We start from the raw sequence: 19,522 nt of genomic DNA on the forward strand, positions 1-19,522 counted from the left end.
GCTGAATATAGGTGAGATGTATCCAGAATGGATGAGTACCAAAAGAATTTGGATCAGGTTGCCTCGGGCAGAGGTAGAGAACTGAACTTCTCTTTCACCTGGAGTAACTATCCAGTTAAATACTGAAAAAGAAGCACCTCTTAAAGCGCATATTCACTTCAGCCATTTAAGGAACGTAACAGGAGGAATACTGAGTTTGTGAGCCCAGCAGTGGTTATCCCTGTGTCAGAAACCTGCCTGCCTGCTTTGCTCAGACCCTGCAGTCCGAGGGCGCTCAGAATGGGAGGCTGTGGGGCTGGAAACACACCTGTGGTACCTCAGAGGCCTGGGGAAGTCCTGAACTGCTGGTGTTGGGCAACACTGCTCTCTGGGGTTTGAGGAGCTTAGTTTTCAATTTAGACATTTCAGAAAATGGCACCCGAATGCTTATGTCCCGTTTGGGATTTCTGTTTTAATGAACTAAATCTGTTCTAGCTCTTTCCTTAATCAAGTGGGCAAAACGTTTTTGTTTGGCATATTATTTCTGATTTATTTGGGGTCTTATTCTTGCCATACCTTGTTGCATTCTCAAAGGATGATCATAAGAAATTATATTCTTTAGTCCCTATAAAAAAAGAACTGCTTTTTAGCAGTATTTTTTGTGGTTTTGTTTGTTTAGACACTTTTTTTGGGTTTGGGTTTTGTTTTTTGTGAGTTTTTTTTTTGCTTGTTTGTTTGTTTCTTTTTGAGTTTTTTGTTGTTTTGGGGTTTTGGGGCTTTTTTGGGAGGGGCGTTTGTTTTGTTGGGTTTTTTTGGGGAATTTTTTTTGTTTGTTTTGGTTGGGGGGGGAAATTGTTTGTTTGTTTTTGTTAAGAAAGTCTATCCACAGACTGTGAGTATGTCTGAATATGTCTTTAATAAAGAAATATGCAACGCGACAGCTCTTTGCTTTGGCCACTAAAATCAACAATTGTGGTTTAGTCAATGAAATTGTGTTAATATACTTCCTATACTGTAGACTTCTGTGTACTTTATGCAGTTAGCTTTACGCTCTGAGTTCAGGAAGCCTAATGGGCTAATTTTGGATGGTGCACTTGAATTAGTCACTTGAATCTAGGAACATGTCAGCTTAATGCTTCCGATTGCATCTCTTACTCTTCAGTGCTCAGTGATGGTTTTGGAGAAGGGTCTTGGGGGCTGGGAACCATCACTTAACATAGGTCCTGTCTTGACATTTGCAGAATATTGTAACAGCCTTATGAATGATCCATACCTTTTCTTCCCTCAAATCATTTCATACTGAGTATTCAAAAGGATAGCATTTCTCCAGCTAATCCTGACCTCTGACATTAATTTTGGACTCTGTTGCCAAGTCAAGGACTTTTTTCATTGGCTACGTTTTCTTTAGTCCTAGTCCATAGTAACCAATAACAATTAAAAAATAAGTCTGGGAAGGTGAGTGATAAAGACCAAAATAGCATACAGAAAACTAATATCTACTGGAGCAGTTCAGATGTCAATATTTGATGTCATTATCTTCTCTCTCAGATCATTAAACATCTGATGATACTGAAATAGAGCAAAGAACTGCTTTGACAGTATTTTGTCTGTAACTATTATGTTTCCCTTCCTAGACCATTTGCAGAAGTACTGGGTGGAGTTCTTTGTTACCTCAAGGAAAACTTCCTTTACAATTTAATAAATAGATATTAAATGCCCAATGATTTTCAAACATTCTGGATATTTATGGGCTGAGTCACTCTACCCAAAGCTTTACAAATGTGCAGACATTTGAATGAAAGAGAGCTAGTGTTTTTTCCATCTTCCAGAGGAGACGGTATATAAGAAGCAACAAATAAATATTGAATAAAGAATGTGAGTTACAACATTAAACTGGGAAATGTGAAAACACTAAAGTAAAATGGTAACAAAGTAACAAGAAAGGTAACACTATGCCTATTAACTTCAATAGAACCATAACTAATGGAAAGTCAGTCTGTAATGCTGTGATCTAATAGAGTAAAAAAAAAATATATATATATATATATATATATATAAAAATATATCCCGAGATATACAATAAAAAGATATTTAGGAGCGTGTATGTAAGAACAATTATGCCAGGAATTTTAGTAAAATGCCAGTACCTTTTTAGGCTGGATTTAAAACCAGTGCTGGAGTGCGTTTAGGTATGCAGCAAAGTTTTCGAATATAAGTTTGTGCAACGAAAAAATTCTAGGATTCCTGACATATAAACATGGAGTTGTCATCTAAATTTTTTAAACTGTCAATGGGAATGTAGTGTTTGTGTCCTTCACATTCTCATGTGTCCTTCTCATTTTCAGTGAATGAGTACAACTCCATCAAATTCTGCTCATCTCTTCTCTCTGTCCCATAAGATGTTTTGGAAAATATTATCTGATTTGTTTCTAAGAGGTCTTTTAGCCTAATCTAAGTTACAGGTGATGCACTAAACACTCCTCTAAGGCTTTATGAATGTACCAAAAATATGATACAAACAAGATATTAAATAATAATAAACTGACCTACTAGATAAGATTTGGAATAGACAAAATTCCACCCCAAATTCAAGATAAGGAACTAAGATTATAAAAGTGCAGTTCCTTGCTTTGGAGCTATTGAGCTGAAGAAATAAATATTAACAGAGTTTCCCCTCCAGAAACCCGAGCCTCCAAGAAGGAACTTCAAAGGTTCATGTTTCCCATTTTGCTCCAACAGAGTCCTATTACTTGTAAAACTGCACATCTAACCTTTTATGATTTCACAGTCTCCACAGACAATCTATTCCTTTATTCAAATGGGCTGAGTCTTACAGGATGTTCCTATTTCTTAACTAAATTTTTCCTGTTGGAGTGAAGTACCATTTTTTCTCTTCTTATATACCAAAAACATGGAAAGTAGCTTATTTTCTCTCTTTACAACTGCTTCTTAATACTGGAGATTATTCTTACATTTCAGCTTCAGTAATTTTTCTTCTATGAACAATAAATCTGGTTGTTTCTGTAGGTTATGGCTATTAGACATCTGAGTGCTACCTTGTAGGATCTCTCTAAGTGGCCAATTTTTTTCTGAAATGCAAGGCCCAAAACTAGACTCAGAAGAGAGAACAGGCTTTGCCAATCCAAAAGAATTATTCCATGTGACTTGCAAAAATATTTCTCTTTATATGTCTCAGTATGATAGCCTTTTACCACTCAGCTGGCATTGACAGTTTACTGTCACCTGAGAATTCATTATATGCCTTAGATTTTTCCTTTTACAGCTGCCACCCTGCTACTTGTTTCCCATCTAGTATTTTTTCAACTTTTTATTGTGCCTCACTGAAGAACATTGCATAGAGTTTTGTTTTTTCCATAATGAATCCCATCCTGTTTCATTCAGACCACTCTGTCAATTCTTTGGTTTTGTTTTCTGAACCATTTTTTCATTTTGATGCTGTGAAGTCAATAGATATATTTTCTGCTCTGTCGCTATGTTGTCAATGAAGTATGAAGACTATTGATGTAGTATTTCATCTATATTTGTTGATTGTCATGTACCTTCCAGTCCTACAATGAACTATTGATAACTGCTCCCTGAGTGCAGTTCTGAAACTGATATTGAACGGGTCTTAGAATAGCTTTGTCTGTAACGTTCTTTACTTATCAAAATGTCCCTTGAAGCAATGCCAAAATATTTTTTAAGTTAGTGTATTTTCTGCTGTTTTGTTTTTTATAAGTCCTTATTCTTGCAAGTAACATGGAATTGGATTTGTTCTTGATAAATATGTTAGCTGCTGTTCATCTTCGTGTTACCCAGTTTCTAAAATTCTTAATTCCTTCCAATATTGTTTCAGGTACTGAACATAAGTTGAGTAGTTAGTTTATAATTCTTTGTCTCCTCCTTTTGCCACTTGCTAGAGATAAAGGTTATGCTTGACCTTTTAAAATCTTCTGAAATGTCATTGTCCTCTCAAAATTCTGAAAGATAACTACATGTGCTTCTGACATAGTTGTAGTCAGTGTTTCATGTACTCTGAGACAAATTTCCTGAGATTCAGTCAATTTGGCTACATCTAATTAAGACAGATATTCCCTCCTCAGTTCTTTCTGTGTTCTCACCTGATTACTTGTCCCTCTGTTAAAGATGTTAGCTGCCTGATAGGTACCTGGTAAATGCAGTAAGCCCTTCTGATTTCTCCAGTACCGATGAGATAGGCTGGCGCTTAGGAAATCAATGCAGACTGATCTTCAGTGTTCTTGTATCTCCTTAATCCAAATCTGAACCCCTGCTTACAGATGCTTTTCATGCTCAGATAGGACTAATCTCTCTCCAGAGAGCCATCAAAATTTTTTCTAAAAGCAGCCAGAAACTTCCTCAAGGTCCTTGATAAAATGTTGTTGGTTTCATTTTGTTGATGTTTTGTTGTTAGATTTTTGGGGATATTTTCGTTTTGTTGGGTTTTTTTACTGAGGTTCAGTCACTGAAACAAAGCATGTCTCTAAATTTCTAAATTGTCTTTAAAGGTAGGAACAAGACTGTGATTAAAGCACCCCCTTGTAGGAACTCAATTCACATGCCTAACATAAATACTCAGGTTTTACTGATACATGCTAGAAAATCCCCAACACCCTTTTAACTCAGGACTTTGGTCTTTGAGTGTCCAGTTCAGGTATCTGCTACTGGCTGAAACATCCTACTACATCCTACTTGACTTTAGCTGCAAATTCAGAAGTTACACATCTCCCCTATGTCTTCTCTCTTATTTGATAGCTCATGCAGATATCCCAGGCATGCCAAGATGTCTCAGATGCAGCCTGGTACCTACATTTAGGCAGCTGATTTTCCCCCATACACACACACACACACACCCATAGCCTGTATGTTAGGTATCTGATGTATAACTTAAATCCCACTCTAGATTTCATAATAGAATTATTACTGGTTGGAAATAATTCTACTTCTCATGAAAAGTGCTTGTATGCCTTTTCTTCAGAAACTGTTTTATGATTGTAAGTATTTGATTATTTTCCTGCATTCTTTAGTACTAGGGAAATTAAATAAGAGCACCCCTCCCCCAAGCTGTTTCTAAAACTTAATCTTCTTGCTCCTCTTTTGTATACTGAAGTCATAATCTTCTGTTTGTGACACCTATACTGGTTGCTGTGGAAATAATTACACTGGTACAAACCTGATTAAGAGTTCAGGTGCAGCAGCCACTGGAGAAGCAAACAAATTCTTAGAAATAAATATTCTATCTTACCATTAATATCCTTGATAAGGAATACAGTATTAAAGCACAATTGTTTCTAAAAAGGATGTCTTTTTCCAAATTTCTGCAACATGTGGAACACTTTTCTTGTCCATCATCAAACCTTTTTTCCCCCATAATTTTATGTAAGTTTCTTTAATAAGATAATAAGAAACAAAACAGAGAATATCTGTAATACAGTGAACAGAAGTGTTTCTAATATATATTCTGAAGTGGTAGAAAAAAATCCCTGAGCTACAGTTGCTGCTGGCATGAATTATTTCTCTCCTCTTGCTGCAGATTAAAACATTCAAAAGTGTTTTTCTCTTAATCCCTTTTTTCAGGTTAATGACTTTTTCTTTTTCTTTTTTTGAGAAAGCATATGGTTTTCTTCATGTGTGATAAGCCTAAAATTAATATGAAAAAAAATTAAAAAAGAAAGTAAAACTAGAACACTTTAATAGAAAACTGCAATAGGGGGAAAAAAGTCCTATTTAGCATCCCAAAAGCACTTCTTACTGTAGGTTAAAATGAGTAATGTTGCTCATTTATCATCGTATGTAAATAATATTGGCAGGCCTATCTCTTGTATGCTGAGAGCCCCACTGAACGTTCAATCACAGAGGTTTACACTAAAGCACTTCGACAGCTTGCAGACATTTTAACCCAGAGACAAGTATCTCTGTGTGACCACTAATGATTCTGATGCATGGAAAAGCAGCAATTGAGCTGAAACAGTAAGAGAAGTAGATAAAGCTACTAAATTAGAACTAGCAATCAGATTCTTGAAAGCATCAGTTTCTCTGTAGTAGGTGGACACGCTAATTGTGAAGCCTGAGATCTAGACTCCCAAGTGCATATGATTTATTTGTACTTAAAAAGTAAATCATGTTGATGTCCTGTGCATTACTTTGGCTAAATGGGTAAGTCAAGAGGAGATGAAGTCTGAGGTTTTGTTTGATCAGGTGAGCTTAGCAAACAGATATTAGGGAATTAAAGCTTTCAGTGACAGTCTTTAACAATTAACTGAACTGGCTGATCAAGTGTAATTAACGTATCTTGTGTCATGTGTGGAATCCAGCTTTAAATACACTGCATCCTGCAGCTGCAAAGGAATATTACATTTGCTGTTTGAGAAAGAATCGTATTCAGCACTCCACTGAACAGTAAAGGAACCTCTTCCCAACATGGAGGAATTTACATTGCAGTCAGGTTAACTTGTTCCTGTTTCTTTGTTCCTTTCGGTTGTCAGTATCTTTGCTCCTCTGTACCCCTGTTAGTCTCCAGCTCTTATGTCAGTACAGCTTCAGCTCCAGTTGTAGGAGATGTTTTGCAGACATGCACAAAGAATGAGTCCCAGGGATCCGAGAATACAAAGACAAAGTGAAACATGGAGGCTGGAAAGAGACAGAATCTAAAAAATGTGGGAGAAAGGAGCTGTCATGAATCATCTGTGTTTCATCTGTGCAAATTTATATTCTGAACCAGGCATTAAAGACAAACTTCTGAAAATCATAGCAGTTTAGGCTGTGCTAGGCTCCCTCCCCTGTTGCTGGCCACAGCACAAGGCTGTATTTCTAGTCTTGGAGTTTTTGTAGCAGCACCTAATGACTATAAATCTACATCTTTCAGACTGAACTGGCTTAAAACATCTCTCCAAGTTTCTGTGTAAATTACAAGACCAGAAGATTTATTTAAGAGGAACAAACCTCAGCATTCCCACCAATGTATATGGGTAGGCTATGTAAAATTTCTAATCCTCATGGAGGATTCTCATTCTCCTTTCCTCAAATTTCAACAGATTTCTTTCATGAAATCTGTATGTAATTTACCAAGGAAGCTAAAATGTGGAACAAATTTCAGCTTATTGACTGCATTGGCAGTCACGCCTTTGTTAGGAGCATGTTTGGCTGTGGAGCACTTGTAGAGAGGTAATAATGTGAGCTGCTTTTGATTTGAAAAGTATAAAATCCTGAATATGTACTAGATCTTGATTTCTCAATTCCTGGTGCAACAACATGAAAAGATTAGGCCAAACCGTAACATATATTAAATTTGACTAAATTTAATTAAATTTAATTTGTAAAGATAAGATATATTCTTTCTTCAGTTGTATACCAAATTTTGATTCAAATTTAGGAAATGTTTGGTCATTGCAACCAGCTTGTTCACACATGCTTTAATTGCTCCCTTGGGATCTTGTCTGTAATTCGTAATTGCTGGCCCTGGTTGTCAGTGGTGCCTTTTAAATTTGTGACTTCTAGCATTGCCAAGACAGTATTCATCATTAACTTGCCTATCACTAATTTCATTTTGAGCCTTCTGGGTTTTTTTTCCTTTTTTCCTTCTATTAATTTTATCAAAGTCAATATAAAACAAAACAGCTCATTATTGGTTGGCAAGAAGTGCAGTCCAGTAAGAGTGGCTCTGTGGAGTGCAATAGCCGCTGCTGAGGACCTGATGTCTACATTATAGGCATCTTCAGGATGTTTATTTCACTTGGTCTGTAATGGTTCTGTGGACTGTGTTTGTCTCAGATACTTAAGATAAGGTCTTGGAGTGCAATTTTTCACTTGCTGCAGTTAATTTGGAAGGAAGTGCAAACTGTGCCTCCTGTCTGATACATGACATTAACCAAAGCATCACAGGTGCAGAGACTGCAATATTCTCTTCAAAAATCTCCTTCCCAGTCCAAACCAAAATGCTAAAGTGGCACACCCAAGGCTTAAGCACATATAGAACCTCAACAAGGCAAAAATACCTGAGGTAAAAGCGTTTTTTTTTTTTTTTTTTCCAGAAGAAAACAGGTCCTGTGATTGTTGATAAAAGCATAGTGAGTCCAAAATGTCAGTCTGTGTTCAAGGAGCTATTCAGTTGGGTGTAGAGTCATGTAACAACACTGAAAAACTTGCTTAACTCTGTACTTGGTGGATGGCGTTTTGCTCTGCCTTGAGGGTGCTAGGAAATGTTTGCTAGGGACCACTGGAAAGTCATCTTGCAAGTTATGGCCACTAAGCAAATCAAGTGGCTAGGGAACTCTGAATCTCCCAGATCTCTTGGAACTGAACTCAAGGTACTCAGTTTGAAAGAGAAAATGGCTTAGTGCTTGACAACAATGGTACAGTAATGTGACAAGCATGGAATGACCTGTCCACTGGTTTGATTTGATGATAAGCTGAATCTGGGTGCTTTCTGAGCAGGAAATTGCATCTGTGTCAGTATGTTCTGCAGACATCTTATTTGTCCAATAACTCCTGCCCCCTTATAAAATTTTGCTACCCAAATGAAAGGTACCAGTGAGTCAAATACAGAATATCTGCTTTTAAAAGTCACTGTTTGCTTTGATGCTTTCTGGTTTTTCAACATAGGATATGCATTCCCTAGCAAGTAGTACAGTGGAATGAAAGTGAGTATGTAGAATGAAATGATTTGTGCTGATGATCTGATAGCCTGCAGTATGCATTTGGAGGGATTTTACATCAAGCTAACAGTTGTCTAGTTACATGCACAGCTGTTAGTGGCTGCTGACTCATTTTAGGTGAGTATATGGAGTGCATCTTTCAGTTTATTTTCCTTTTAAAGGAATCTATTTAATGTTCATTGACGCTCCTCTGTAGTGTGAACCAAAGAGGATATTTGGTTCAAGTGCTCTCCAGATCAAAGCAAAACACTGATGTGGATTCACATAGCTAGTAAGTGTTCCCTACTCTTCTCTCGGCTATTTGTCATCCTCCAGATCTGCCTCACAATTTCCTAAGTAATCTCTTTTCCTAGCTGAAGAGCCTTAGTTTATCTATTTCCTCCTTGTATGAAAATATTCCATTCCTTTTAACATTTTTATCACCTTCTTAAGTTTATTGTCTCCTTGGGAACTGAACTGCAAAAGTCAAATCCTTTGCCACTACAAGACCTCTCTGACAGTGCTGCAGCAGGGTTGAATGAGTGAATTGCTCTGCTCCGCTTGTGGAACCCTGGAGTCCGTCTCTACAAATGAGGGTTTATCCTGTTCTTGTTCCTTTGCTTGGTGCCTGGTCAGTGTGGAGTGGAAGCCTCATTCAAATACTGGGACAAAGTGGAGGAGAAGTGGCAGGAGGCAGTCAGGTAACTGGCAATTTGCAAGACTAAAGAAATAGTAAAAATGACAAGGGGATGTATTCAAGCATGTTAAAGGTAAGGAAATGGAAAGGAGAGAGAAGGGAGGTCTAAAGTCACATATTTCCTTCAGAATGTGGAAGAAAAAAACAATATTCCTCTGCACAATATCTGTCAAACAGACTTAAAAATGGCATCCTTCTTGCACAATTGGTTCTGCTAGGTTATGCCTGTGTTCCCTACTTGCTTTGAGGCAGACCTGAAATTGTGGGCAGAGCTCACAGGTCATCCCCATGTGTTGCACATCAGAGAGCTGTGTCACAGAGCTGTTTGTATTTTCAGAGGAAAGCAATAAAATCCTCCAAGCATACCCCTTCATCAAAGTCTGAGAAGCCAAATAGAATCCACCCCTTTTTAGAGAGTAGGAGTTCTTACCAATGACCAGTCCTTTGGGTCAGTCAGTTCCCATGTCCTTGGTGCAAGCACTCAGTCCAGGGAACTGGATTCATCTCATCTGAGGTAAAACTCCTGTACCAGATATATCATAGCAGGGGCCTCATTGCCATCTGTTTTGATTATCTGATCCTCTTCTGTTGCTCCACTTTACTTGTAAACATATATGTATCCTGCAAAACCAACTGATAATTAGCTTGAACGTCCAGCGCATCTAACATTTAGTCCAGAGCTCATTATGATTTCATAAAGCGTATGTGACATTTACTTTCCTTTGTTGGTATACGGCAAAAAAGTGACTTTTAAAAGAGCATTAGACTCCTGTAAACAAGGTCTGGAAAGGCTGGAAAGCCACATGCTCAAATGTTAGGAAATGTCAGCGTTATGGCTGCAGAAGTGCCCAGCAGTCACAGCTGCAAGTCAGGTCAGTTAGAGCAATATGACACTTAATATAATGCTCTTAAAACTCAGGTGCTGCGTAGCTTTAAGAAAAAATGTAGTGTATAATCTGGATGGTTTTCCTTTCTCTTTAGCAAAGTGCCAATTGCTGTTAGTTCTCTAGCACTTTCAGAGCAAGTTTGGTGTCAGGGAAGTGAGTGTATATTGTGGTATAGGCATAAACAGATAGCTCTGTGAGTTTTACCTTCTTGGTCATGGGGTAATCTATACCAAATGGCAATCAGAGCATTTTTGAATTACAGCCAAGCTATTGCGGGAGTGAGAATAGCCCTAAATAAAATCCAAGTTTTTCTGCTGTGCTGCTGTGATTGTGCCTGCCCTCCTGATGAAACGCTTCACTAATGCTGTGAGGGCACTACTGCTGCATTATGGTTGGGTGTTCTGCCCCACCAGACACAGACTCCACTTGCACTTCCCATCCTGAGCCCTTCATTTCTTTTTCAGTAAAAAAAACACCTTTTGTCATGACTCCCAAAGTTTGCCCATTGTGTCCATGCTTAAACATGTGATCTTCCTGTGGTAATTTATATTCTAGCTAAGATGACGGGAAAAGAAGAGAGAAACAGGCAAGGAACTGATGTTCCCAGAGTCTCTGTTAAGTCCTGATATTTTTTTCCAGCACTAACACTATCTGAATTGACAGTATAATCATGTCAATTTTTCAATCTCTGTTTACAGACATACTGTGGAATTCTTAATTTTGCCTAGCAGTGACATTAAGCATGGCAAAGTGAGCCAAGAGTGTTGGCTTGCAGTTCTTCTGTTGTCTGTAATTTGCAATTTGCATTAATGTTCCCAAGATAGCCTTTGCTGTGGTGGACACAAATCAAAAATATACACACACAAATTTATCTAAGTATCATTTGGGTTTAATGGGGTTTTGGGGGGTAGTAACATGCAGTGTACGTCAGGTTATGAAGAGGTCTTTTGTGAGAATTTTTAAACAGGAAACAGAAATATAATGTGCTTTTTCAGAGATACTTCTGAAAAGATGTTTAAATTAATCTTTTGTTTATGTAGTTTCAGAATAGAATTGTAAATAGAATTGTTCTGAATACTTTTGTAAGTCAGATGACATCTAAATATTTTTTGTGTGGAGATGAAATTTCTGTGATCTCATTTTACTTTGCCATAGTAAATTGACTCCTTTTTTATTTGCTTCTGGTTTGCATAATAGTAACTTCTGCTTGAACTGTTATCATGTTCTAAATAAGGGTTTGCATATGGTATAAGCACATTGATTTTTTTCATGACAAATTGACTGAAATGCTTTCATAAGGTAGCTTAAAGATAACATTTTAGTAAGCACACTCATGCCGAAGTATCAGGGTGTTTTTTTAAAGATGTAAAAATCCTAATTGCTCTTTCACTGTGAATGTTCAGCTATAATAATTAAAAAGAACCCCATATTTTGATTTTGTGTGTTTTCTTCCCATTTTAAGCCACTGTGTGAAAAAATTCAGCAATCCATATCGAAAGAAAATCAGCTTTGTGGGAAAATATATGTTATACCCATTCGTCTAACAATATATAATCCCAGTGCCAGACAGTATTGTAGCAAGATGCTACAAGAAGTTAAAAAGAGATACTTGGTATGTCAAACATCACACAAATGTTCTTGAACAACTCTTTTCTATATTTTCTTTTTTTTCTTGATGTGTTTCTTTTTTCCTTACAAAAATCTGATGAAGAACATCCTGTAATGTGAAATTCCCATTTAAATCTGCTTTGTAAAACACATGCTTTTTTAATTACATGCCTCTGTTCTTCACAGTCTCCTGACAGTTTGACTTTCACATAAATCTCAAGCCATGCCACCCCAGTTTCATAAGTGATGTCAGTCCTAAAGCCCAGCTGCTCCTCTGTCACTTTTGTTGTGTCTTTGCATGCCTCTGCAATGCACTGATTATGTTTCCAATGAAACACATCAAGAACAGCCATCTGCTTATGCAAACACAACAGGAAAACCTCTCTCATCTTCTTGTCGCTTGAAGCAATTCTACTACTATGTCTCTGCTTCCTTGTTTGTGCAAAAAGTGACTTGAAAAGGAACAAAATACCCCCAAGTTATTTTCCTCAAAGTGTTTTCCAGGCTTGTCCATTCTTGATCCAAAGTTTTCATAACCTGAGCAAGACCTGTCTGCCTCTTACAGGGACTGTACTGCCACTTGAACAGCAATTTATTATTCCCTCGAGTGACTGTAATGTGTGTGATTCTAAATCAATCTCTTCATCTTCCCAACAACTGTATATGCAAAAGTTTACTAACACATCCAGGTACAGGTGTTTATACCAACCCAGCCATGTCATATTTTGGCTTGCACTGGTTTTTCTGATACAACCAATGGCAATAAAACAAGTCATGTACCTTAATACTGTGGACAGAATTACATGTATTTATGTTTAAAAGATTCTGTAGCTCTCTGCTGAGTTGAGTGAAGGACTGCTATTATCTGAGACTGGAAAACATCCCCAAAACAGAAAATCCAGAGCATCAAGTTAGGCTCAAATACATTGCTTTTCTGGAAGAGAGTGGTACCCCTGATCTCAGGAGGTAGACCTAATTTGTTTTCTGAAAAGTGTTTATAGAACTTCTAAAAAAATCGTGTGCAGGAAGAAAACTTAGATTCGAGGGAGCAGTAGGAGTAGTTAGATGTCTTAGAGAAGATCCACAGAGGAACCAACTATGCTGCTGCCATACAGACATCTCCATAGCTGTCACCTCTTCAGGATATAGAACAGTTCATCATTAGGGAAAGAAGTCTTCCTTAATGCTCACTGTCCAAAAGTGAGTGCACAGAGGAGCAGTGTTTGCTGTCACAGCACAGAAATGTCCATACAAGAGAGTTGTGGGGGACCTGTGGGCAACAGCTGCCCTTTTGTCCCCAACACTTAAAATGGAAAAAAATGTACTTGAAATAGTCAGACTGTCATGTTAGATGGACAGCTCAAGTATTTTGAAGCACAGGGTATGGCAAAAGAGAAGGGGGTCGATCAGTGAGGGGATATCCTAATTTCACCTGCTAATAAGAAGAAAAGTGCATTATATGAGGAAGGAATTATCTCAAAAAAGGCTTTAAATCCAAGCACCAACATGCAATCAATGCAAGTCTTAGAGTAACCACTGAGACTATTCTTTTTTTAAAAAAGTGTATTTTCAAGTACATATTTTTTTATGTTATCTGCTTCTCAACACTAATCTTTCTTTCAGTTTCTGTTATTTTATGTAATCAATTATATTACATCTAATTATGTGTTAAGTGTAAGTACAAGTCATCAGAGGAGTAGACCTTTTAATTACAAAATAATTACAAAGTTATTGTGCTGTAGAATTACATTCATCCTCATTAAGGATACCACATGGTATCACATAAGCATGATACCACATAAGCAGAATTTCTTTTGAAATTCAGTATTTTCATAACTTCAAAATGTCAAGAATAATTAGCCTAAATTATATTTTTCATTGCCTTACATATACAGAATGCTTACAAAATCTCAACATGAAACTGCATAGATGAGTTTCATTTTGATTTCCTACCAAGCCAAAAAAAAAAAAAAAAAACAACCCAACCCTTGACACAAAAGTCAGAACTTTTTGCCTTTTCAAATGTTTGGGGTTATAAAATTATTTTCAAAATGTCTTTCAGGAGGGTCAAGTTTGCAGCAGAATTGAAGCATAGCTAGCACTCAAGATGATGAAATGGTGCACGGCTGTTACAGCATTTTACTCAGGAAGGCAGTGGCAGAGCTGCAGGGCCAGTCGGAGGGATGCGTTCTGTTCTTTCAGCCCTGCTTTGAAACGCAGCCATTCGCAGCCGCGCGCTGCAATGCTCAGAGCAGCCATAACCAGGGACACTTCTCAGCAGCTCCAAAGAGCAGTTCCAAACCAGCTCACCAGCAGATGGGCTTGTTGACTTGATGTGCAGAAGATCCCCAAACCCCTGCAGTCACAATTTGTTTTGTTCCTACCGACTACTATATTTCAGACCATGCTCACTGTTGACAAAAAATTTACAGCAAGTGATTAGTGTTGATGAATGTTTCCCACTCTTAATGCTTTGTTACACAGTCTTATTACATCTCCATTGTGGTGATTCAAGCAAACATTTAGTTAACGATTTGAAATTATTGGAAATTATTTGAAGTCCCTATTTTGTAATATGTATGGGTTTTGAAACATGCAGGGTTGTAGCTTTGCTCTAAATGTGGGAGCAGCAGGAATTGAAAGTTTGATGATAATCGCTGTCTTAAAAAATCTGTAATCTAAGTAATAACTTGAAGGGTTTCCAACCATAATACAAATGGCCAAAAATATAGCTGTAAGAGTAATATTTTTAATTGTTATACTAATTTATCTGTGATGAAAACAGCAGTTTTTATTGATAGTGATTTTCAGAATAGTAGCCTTCAGCTATTTTGAGCTATTTTGAAAGAACATTTCAGTACAAACTTCAAGGAATAATCTCATTCTTTGACTCTTTCAGAGGGAGTTAACTTGTTTGGCATATTGTGCAAAGAGATAAAGCCTCTCATTAAAGAAAATAAACCAAATTACCATATTCCTATTTCTCTGTATACCAATACAGAGAATATATATATGTATATATATTCTCTGTACTGGTATACAGAGAATATAGGACACAGGGCAGGAACATTATCTTTTGCAGATATCAAGAGAAGAGTTGTTAACAAATTGTTGGTCACTGGAAATTAAGAAATTCTTGGTTTTTAATGCATGCATATGTGAATGTCATGCCTAAAACTTATCACAATATTACTATGGCTGAGCAACTGTATTTCCATTGTTTTGTGGCAAAGAATAAGAAATTAAATGTTCAAAAATGCCAAAGGTTCACTGAAAGAAGCTGGATAACAATTTGCCCAGCACCTGAAGGATGATTTAAGTTATGATTATGATTATGATTACGATTACGATTGTTGTCAAACATTTACTTCAGTAAAAGTAGGTATATAGGTCAGTGAAAACTGCATGACAGATTTGATCTAACCTGGGAATCACACATACTGTGCAAAAAAACCCACCAGAGAAATGAAAGGAATGAATGAAGGAAAACTAATATTTCTCTTGTTCAGCTGCCAAGTAAAGAAATACAGTTCCTACAGTAAAGCATGATCTTTGATATATTTGATATTCTGTAGACACTCTACAGAAAAAATGGTATACTTTCAAGAAATGGTTTTTTTTCCATTTAAATGGAATCTAGGCTAGTTGGGAACCTGCCCTGAAGGTTACTAGTTAACATAGTGCTAATAAGAAAGGGAGAATTTTGCATAACATGCTTTTCTCTTGAGGGAAAAGCTGGTTTTTTCAGTGATCTCACAAGGGAAGTTCAAAGAACTATGAAGAAGGAAAAAGTGAAATGAAAGCCTTTAAGTGAAAAAAAAGCCCCAAACATCCCTTAACAAAAGCCTTCATAGTAGTTTGCTGGAGCTCTTAGTTGAGAACTCTAAAAGAAACCAATCATCTGCACTAATTGTTTTGCACTGCTTGAAAAATTTGGAGAAAAAAAGCCACAACATACAAAATCACAATAGCGAAAGATACATCTAGAACCTTGGGAAATTCTTTTTTTCTGTAGAAAATGTTGAAGGATGTCTTTTTTTCATTAGAAAACACCTTTTTTGTTTTATTTTAGCTGAGCTCCTTATTAAATTTAGCAAAGGAAACCCAAACCTGAAAGCTTTAATCAGTCTTTTGAAAGGTATGCCCTGCTTCAGTAGTACGAAACCTGGGGTTTACTTTAACCAGACCTATTGGCAGCTACAATTGGCAGTTGTTGAGTTAGAGTGCTTCTATAACTCAAATTTGCAATTTAATCTGAGTACTAAAATGCTACCAGTAGAATTTTATTTTGGATACAGAAAAATGTTTTTGATAATGAGAAATCAAGCTTTTTAAAATATAAATACATGTCATATACTTCTGTTTGTGTCAAGTACTTTTGAGTCTCTAATACTAAATCTTTTTGAGAGTCAAAATTCTCTTACTGAACTTGACGTCTGACAGTATTAATACAGAAAAATGATTGGCAATGAGCTTGAATCTGTCATGGAATTACAATTTGTTCTTTTAGTAATGAATGAAAAGCACATAATAAGCAAGTATGTTTCAATGTGCTTATTATTGCCCTAATTAAATCTAAAATCTTTTAATAGTGGTAATGAGAAATTGATGTTATGATGAACTGATTATCTTCTCCAAACAGTGCTTAATGGACCACTTTTGCATCAGTTTTCTGCCTCCTTCTACTAGGAAACTTATTAATTTCAGGCTGCTTTAAAAACCTTGATGATAGAATTACCAAAAACTTACATAGGAAATGCTAGTTTAATTAGAGAATATACGCATATACATGGTTAAAGACACATAGGTTCACACATGTATGTATGTATACATCCACAAAGCCCTCAAAAAACACATATTTCTGTAATCAAAGAGGAATTTAGATTACATCTATGACATCATCATCATGTGAAGCTGAATATTATAATAAAAAGCTGCATGCAGAGGAAATAGTGTTTGTAATATCCTGACCGGTTTGGATATTGAGGAAAGCAAAATCCTCATTGTTCAGAAGAGCAAGATGGGAAGAGTTAAACGACTGTGCAAATCTATTTGGTTTAGTTCAGCATCCCCAAAGCAGGAAGATGCATTTAGAAAAACTCTCTTGGAGAAATTATAAATAAAGGAAAAACATTAACGTTACAATATCTTAAATCCCTGAAGTCCCTCTGAGGCTCTCAGAACTGGGATGTACTGTACAGTTCAAAGATGCTATAAAATTTGAACACCATTAGCTCAGCCTCTGCCAAACGGCCCCAAAACCTAGAATTCCTCCTCTGCTTGTGAGTATTAGTGTGGCAGACAAAGATATTCCATAAATAAGGACTGTTCTTTTGCAATGGGGAATAAGTTGCACAGTACAATACCTTTATTAACTAATTTTTTAAAAGCTGAAAACATTGTGCAAGATCTCTTCATAGACCAGTACAAGGTATGTGTGGAGCTCAGGATAAAAAGTAGGTGAGAATTTCCTGACTATAAATCAAAACAATAGATCAAGTTGAAGTCCACTGTGTTTGTGTCAGTGGAGAATATGTACATCAGAGGTAGAGAGCAATCCATGTAAAAATGCATTTGAGCCTGCCTATATATTTCTTTTGGCTTGTCCTTGACCTCTTCACCCCACAAGTGATGTGAATGTTAAAAACAACAATAATTTGCTGTTTCATTAACAACAGCAAATATGCAACTTTGTGGATTTCTGAAGAGTTGAGATCAGAGTAGAAGGATTGCAACTAAATTTCAGTTTTTCTGTTCCTGGACCAATGTCCTTTGTTCAAAGAATAAAGAAAGAATATTAGAGAAGTAGTAGCTGTCTACAGGTCCAACCAAATAACTGGCAGAGGCCTCTTTTGGAAATAGACACTGATTCTGCAATAAGGACATCTGCACAGGAGATTTTTGTAAAGGTGTATTTTTTTCTACACGTGTTTAGAACTGAGTCAGGAAAAGAAAACAGTATTTTGTAATTCTGTAAATTTTTTTTGTTGTTTCTAATGCCCTCATATGAAAGTAATGGCACTGTTTGCTGGTAAGCTCTAGATGCAATACAAAATTGGTCAAAGTGCCAGAAAGAAGATTCGACTTCTAAGCCTGTGGAACATTCTCTTTTACCTGAATAATCAAAGCACAAACCTGAAAAATGTAAAAATGTGCTTTCTATATTTATGCTGCATAAAAGGACACTTTTTTCTTAGTTATACTTTTTTAAGATAATGTAGAAGCATGCTTCATAAAGAGAAAATACCATATTGCAAAGTATTGAATATACAGGATCCCAGAGACTGTTTTTGCCATAAAACAAATATTTTATTCTGTAATAACCAGTGCCCCTTCACAACATGTGTACTAAAATGTGTAGAATCACAGTTTACTATATTATCCAAAGCACTTTTTTCCCTCATCCAGTGGAGATTTTTTTGAAACTCTTTTATCATATATGATATGATCTGATTTCTTTGTAACTAATAACCAATAATCAGGAACAACACTGTTACTCAATACCTTTGGCTAACATGGATGTTATTTTATTTCTTGGCAGGCAGAGGAAAAGAAGGTTTTAGAAGGTAACTGATAGCTACATAGAATTGGTTTTGGAATATGTGTATGGTTTTTAATTTCAAAATATTGTTTCAGTAATCTTACTATTTCACATTTTTTTATTGAAAATTCCTAAATATTCAGAGGTTATTTATACAATTAGTCATAAATTCTAAAAATATTCTATTCTGTTATATATAAAAAAATAGTTCTTCTGTCATTTTGCAGTTTGGCTGTAAAGCTCCATCATCAACACTCAAATCAAAGTCCTAATCTATAACTCTTTTGTTGGGATAGTACAAATTTGTGGATAAGAACATTTAACTTTCAGTCAAGTGCTATGTGCAGACTGCTCTGCACTGATCTACCAGAAGAAAGTCTAATATAAGAAAATACAGTTTTAGTCCTATATTTAAACAGTGTTGACAGTGAGATGTGGTTACAAGCAATGAGATAGACTTTTAGCATATCATCATTTATATTATCTCAAAACAGGGCTTAAAAATTAATTATTCAAGAGCTGTCTTTTTCTGTGTAATACTCAGTGAAAATCTGTAATTTACCATGTTTTGCATAAAGTAAAATGAAATTGTTAAACTTTTTAAAATAAAATGAAATGTTCAGTGGGAAAAAATGGCCATGTAGCAATAAATTACAAAGTATAAATAATTTCAAATTGTTCTCAAAATTTGCTTTAAGTTACACTGCAACTCTTATTTTTGATGTTGGGAGTCAGTGCCAAAGTACCATTGACTTTAATGGAAGAAAAGTTGCCTTCACACCTGTTAAGGAAATGCAAGTAAGTAAAATAAATTAAACATGCTCAAGGGATCTGACTTGGGAGTAGTGTTGCACCAAGCAGAACTTCTCCTATTAAAAAAATAAATCAAGGCAAACACTAAAATTTTGGGCTTTATGTAATATCAGAGAGAAAACCTGTGAAACTCTCTTAACTGACTTATTTAAAAATTTAACTTTAAATAAAATTTTAGAATTTATTTATAGTGAACCTTATAGCAGATGAGTGAAGACAAAATATTATTCTTAACTTTTTATGACTATCCAAAGATAATTTCATATAGGTCTACAGAGAATTTTTTTATGTTTCCATTGGATTAGCACACAGTAACTAGCATGTACCTTAAATTTATTTATTTGGG

General features: G+C 36.1%; 1 protein-coding gene across 1 annotated transcript in view; it reads left to right on the forward strand.

Moving 5' to 3' along the window:
• GPC6 (glypican 6) overlaps positions 1-19,522 on the forward strand; it is a 727,192-nt gene that overhangs the window by 183,701 nt on the left and 523,969 nt on the right. The window lies entirely within an intron of this gene.

Source organism: Prinia subflava, chromosome 3 (assembly GCF_021018805.1).
Source record: "Prinia subflava isolate CZ2003 ecotype Zambia chromosome 3, Cam_Psub_1.2, whole genome shotgun sequence".
NCBI classification, from domain to species: Eukaryota; Metazoa; Chordata; class Aves; order Passeriformes; family Cisticolidae; genus Prinia; species Prinia subflava.